We start from the raw sequence: 5,868 nt of genomic DNA, 5'->3' as shown, positions 1-5,868 counted from the left end.
TATGGTGTCCTTACAGTTTGTATCACAGTAACAAATCGGTGTGATCACTACTGGAATCCAGTTGTTTGTCTATGCGAGGAGTACTCGGCGGAGGCCAAGAAAAACTCAGCAAAGGGTGCTCGACAAACACCCTTTCGACAAAGCAAACTTGGTCAAGTCCTTTACATGAGCAAGACGACGAGTAATTGCCGAGTGTCAAATAGGGGTAGGAGTACTCGATGGAGGCCAAGAAAAACTCAGCAAAGGGTGCTCAACAAACACCCTTTCGACAAAGCAAACTTGGTCAAGTCCTTTACATTAGCCAGACGACTAATAATTGCCGAGTGTCAAATGGGGGTACTCAGCAAAATAAAGTGCCTTGGTGGGAAGCCAACAGAACGCAAGGTTTTCCGAGTGCCTTGGTTTGATATTCGACAAAGAAGGACCAATGGGAGGGCACCACATGTCCACAAGGTTTGCCGAGTACCTCTCTGCAGACACTCGACAAAGAGCCCATGGACTTGGTCAAGTTCTTTCCAGCAGCCACTCGACAAATAGTTTGCCAAGTGTCAAATGGGGTACTCGGCAAAATAAAGTGCCTTGGCCAGAAGCCGATGGAATGCAAGGTTTTCCAAGTGCCTCGGTTTGATGCTCAGCAAAGGACACATGGGAAGGCACCACCTGTCCACAAGGTTTGTCAAGTGCTTCTCTGCAGACACTCAACAAAGAGCCCTCATATTTGACGAGTTCCCTAAGGAAGATACTTCGTAAAGGTTAGCCCAAGTGAGGGCACCACATGTTCACTGGTTTGCTGAGTTTCCTTGGGCAACACTCGACAAACAACCCTCAGCAAAGGGGCTACCCTGACTGGCTGGCACGCTCCCAAAACATGCTACGTGCCCGACTTTGCCTAGTCCCGCCGGGAGGCACTCGACAATCAATCCCAGAAGCTACCAGATCATGCCATGCATCCCCTTTGCACTCGGCAAACATATGATCAACATTTTTTTATTTAGTTTTGCCATTAGCCCATGCAATAAAACATATGTACTCCCTTCGTTCCTAAATATTTGTCTTTTAGAGATTTCAAATGGACTACCACATACTGATGTATATAGACATATTTTAGAGTGTAGATTCATTCATTTTGCTTCGTATGTAGTCACTTGTTGAAATCTCTAGAAAGACAAATATTTAGGAACGGAGGGAGTATATAGCAATTCCTATATCATCATATCCCACGTAGCACAAGCATTGAAACATTATATTCAAATCATTCTCAACATATATCACAGTCAGAAGTACACAAGCACAAAGTTCATCAACATAACCCAAGTTTACATATTTCTAAAGGCTGGAGGCATTCAGTCTTTTCGGTCTTTGAAGAATTCGGTCTTCCATATTTGATGACCAAAATTATTTCGGTCTTTTCCGTTCTCCACTATTCGGTCTTCGGTATTTACACGGTGGTGTTCGGTCCTGACCAAACAGACCAAATTACACACTAGAACTCAAATTCATGAACATTTAAGTATGTGTTTGTGTAAGAAAAATTCAGAAAACAAGTGTGTATGCAACCAAAATTTAGCATTGCTTCCTGTACATGCAACCAAAATCTATACATGCTACAAAAATTCAGGAGCATTGCTTCCTGTACATGCAACCAAAAGTCAGAAGCATTGCTTCCTGTACGTTCAACCAAAATCCAGCATTACTTCCTGTACCAGTACATCTGGACATCAAAAACTCTGCACTTAGGCAGTCATTGGCTGATTCACATACATGATACATGAACAATTGAAACACTTGGTCACCTTCAGCTGCGAGGTGGAGCACCGGACGTCTGGACTGCGGAAGAGTGGCAACCGGCAATGGAAGAGGAACGAAGGTTGCAACGGCAGCGCAACAGACGTGGGGTTGGCGTCATCGACAGAGGATGGTGGCGTAGCGCCCAGTGGAGTGACACAGAGGGGCGGACTTGGGCGGCGCGACCCACGGCGGTTGGCGGCGTAGAGATGTGTGGCATTTTAATCGGTCTATACGGGCTATTCGGTCCTCAGAAGTAGATGGCCGATTCGACCGTAGTTAACTTGGTCCTGCAGTTTTTCTTTTCAAGTTTGGTCTTTCCAGGTTCAGTCTCGGTCTTTATGGGTTCGGTTTTCCATCTTTGGTTTTTATGCCGGTTTGAGGCACCACCATTTTAGGTCTTCATTGCCCATTTCGTGATGCACCTCCCGGCCCATTAGATCTAGCCGATTGACTATGAAGGATGAAAAGTTCAAATGGGACTCACAAAGTCATAAAGACAAAGATAGGAACATGTTGGCATCTTTAGTGGAGCATAACATTCCCTGAGAAGAGTAGAATTCATCTACAGTAAATCGGTAATTGATCTTGTCCCAGTTTACTAAGTATAAACAGTAATCAGTAAATGATGCTATACTTTATTTTTCTGAGAAAAGTAATACATATACTACTCCTGATATGATAGAGCGTTAATTATTTCGCCCTCGTGCGCGCACATGCCGTCCAAAAAAGAAAAGCTTGCAATACCCAACTGCAATGGAGTTTCCTGCCTCTTTCCAAAGCAACGCGTGCATCTCTCATTTTTTGCTTAATTAGTTTTTGTTCTCTTAACACCGCGTGCATCTCTCGCCATGCATCTAACGCCTTCATCCACATCGATCTCTCTCCCTGCACTGCAGCTAACCTCCATCTCACCCCATCTCCATCCACAGTTCCACACCCGCACCGTCGCCTCCTCCACCGACCGACCATGCCGCAGGCGCTGCGGGACGACCACCTCGAGGAGATCTTCCTCCACCTCCCGCCGGTCGAGCCCGAGCACCTCGTGCGCGCCTCCCTCTCCAGCAAGCTCTGGCTCGGCCTCCTCACCGGCGTTCGCTTCCGCGGCCGCTACAGCGACGGCCACGGAGCTCCCCCCATGCTCGGCTTCCTCTACGCCTGGACCGAGTACGCTGGACCGAAGGAGGAAGAACACAAGCCGCACTTCATGTCCATCACAAAGTTTTTTTTTTTGGAACGCACACGCACGGTGCGTCCGGCTTTAAATTAATAAAGCCATAAGGCAGCATCCACATCAGTTCAACCTTACAACCAGAATATCAGAAGTTCAGCGGGCTCGCAGTCCGGCAAAGATAAAGCTAGCAGTTCACATGGGCGAAGATATAACATAGTTTAGTTCGCAACTAGATAAGTATTACGCAAAAGAATCAAGCTTGCAGCGTTGGTAATCTTGATCTCGTCATGCACCACTTGATCTTCTCCATAGTCTCGATCATGCGTCCCTCGTCACGCTGTTTCCCCAATGGCGCCCAAGCCTGTAAGAAAGTATGACATTTGAAAAGAATCTCAACGGGGTGAGCAGGGAACTTGTGTTCGATAGTAATTTTGTTCCGCACGGTCCATATTGACCAAAGCATCGCCCCTACGCATCGCCACACCACCCGAGCATTCGTGCCCTTCTGCACGGTTAGTATGGTAAGAAGGTCGTCGCTAGTTTGCGGATTCCAGTTATGGTTAAAAGCCTCTCTGGCCGCACTCCACGCAAATCTAGCGAGACCGCATCTGAAGAAGACGTGGTTAGCATCCTCCCCCAGCCCACAGATGGTGCGTGTCCCATTCGCCGGTCCGTTGCGCTTGGCCACATTATCCGATGTAGGAAGTCGATTACGGAACATTTGCCACATAAAGATCTTAATCTTGAGGGGAATGCCAGCCTTCCACAGCCCCCTAGCCATGTCCAACTCATTCCCTCCGTGAGCTTCTCGTATAAGGATTTTACCGAGAATTTCTGAGAGGTCGTTAGCCTCCACGAGATCTCGTCATTATCCTGGTTGAGTGTCCTCCCCTCGAGCTCAGCAACTAATGCATTCCAGGCCGCCGCCTCTCCTATCTCCAATGGCCTGAAAAAGGAGATCGCCAGAGGGTGCACTCTAAGTGCGTCAGCGACCAAAATGTTTGTGTCAGTGGCCAGCTGATACATCTCCGGGTGTGATTGCCACAACGGGGATTGTCCTCTCCAGTAGTCCAGCCAAAAGTGCGTGGACGCTCCGTTGTTGACAGAGAATTGGGCCCCAACCGTGAAGGCAGGTCTCACTGCTTGTATGCCATTCCAAAAGGCCGATCCCTTGGCCTTGGCCTTAAACAGGTTGTCGTCCAGGAAGTATTTTTCCCAAAGAATGTCCGCCCAGAGACCCTTCTCGTTTTGGGCTAGCCGCCACCACCACTTGGTTAGCAAGGCAACGTTCATCAGTTTCGAATTCGTGATCCCCAAACCACCGATCTTCTTCGGCCTGCAGACCGCCGCCCACTTTACCAAGTGATATTTGTGTTTCGTCCCAGTTCCTTCCCAAAAGAACCGGGCGCGCGGCGTGTCAAGTTTAGCGTGTCCATCACGAAGTTCGCCCCGCGCGTCCCGGACGACGACTAGAACGAGCTGGCCTACGCTGCATGGGACTGCCGCCATGGCCTCGTCCTCCTCGGGAATAGGTGCAGATCCAGATCGCCCATGGGGTTCGTCGTCTCGGACCCCATGACGGGCTGCCGTTGGGAGCTCGACGTGCCGACGGGATACATGTCCACTAAACAATGTGGGGTCGTTGCCGTGCTCTGTGCTGTGGCCGGCTGCAACCACCGCGTGTGCCATGAGGGACGCTTCCGGGTAGTCTTCGTCAGCCTGGACAAGACAAATGGTATTGGCATTGCACGCGCGGGCATGTTCTCCATGGAGAAGGCTGGGGTGAGCAAGCCGTGCTCTGGCCTTCATCTTGCCGGTGGAGCAACCATCGACCAAATGCCATCTGTCCTCGTCGTGGACGCACTTCACTTCATGGTTCGCAACCTCATGTAGCACTAGCAGTTCTCAAGGACGACATTGGCTCTGATAGCTTATCATTGATTGATATGCCGGTGTCTGCGACCATCGGCAGTACCATCATCATGGCGATGCAGGACGGAAGTTTAGGGATTGCGGGGATGGCAATCACGGATATGTTTATCCTCTACCTGTGGTCCAGGCAGATGGGTTCTAACGGAGTTGAGGCATGGACTATACGTAGAGCTGTCAATCTCAAGGAATTCTACCCAATTCAAAATAGCAAGAAAAGAGTTATTAGACTAATTGGATCTATTGAGGGGAGTGATGTCATTTTCGTGACCACGGATCTTGACATCCACGAGATTACTCTCAAGTCATTATGGTGGAAGAAGCTATGGAAGAGAGAAAGGTTCTATGCCTTGATTCCGTATATGAGTTTCTGCAATCCACAAGGTATATGTCCTTTCTTTTGGGATTTTGGAAACATTTCTTGATAAATAACAATACACTAATTATGGAAACAAAATTTCATGTTTAATTAGATCAAAAGTTATAAATATTTGATGTTCCACTTCGTGATATACTTAGATCCGGAAGTTTGGGATATGTGTAGATGCATGTGCCCGAACAAACTTTGAGTGTTATATAACACACGAATATTACACCTCCCTAATTGGCAATATTATATAACATCACTTCATCTCCTTTCTGGAATCACACTGACAAATCTATATATTTGCAGATAGGGTGAGCACAGACGATGCGTCTCATTGACGACAGATAGTAGTTCAATATGCTTAGTGGCACCAAGACACTATCATAATTTCAACGTGGCGGGATGTTGTGATGAGTTATGCACTATTTAGTTGCTAGTTTGTGCAATGGTGTATGTTTTCTCACCTCATTAGTGGTTTTCGTGAGTGACCTTGTTAATTTTCTTGTGTTAGTGGAATGTGTAAGTGGGTGAATGAATTGTCCTCGTAATGAACAACTATTTTTTGTAGCATTAACTCTGATGTTTAATTTACTTGAAAATACATTTGTAGACA

Source organism: Triticum dicoccoides, chromosome 5B (assembly GCF_002162155.2).
Source record: "Triticum dicoccoides isolate Atlit2015 ecotype Zavitan chromosome 5B, WEW_v2.0, whole genome shotgun sequence".
Classification (NCBI taxonomy): Eukaryota; Viridiplantae; Streptophyta; class Magnoliopsida; order Poales; family Poaceae; genus Triticum; species Triticum dicoccoides.
The sequence above is the reverse complement of the archived record's forward strand: the minus strand, read 5'-3'. Positions refer to the sequence as shown.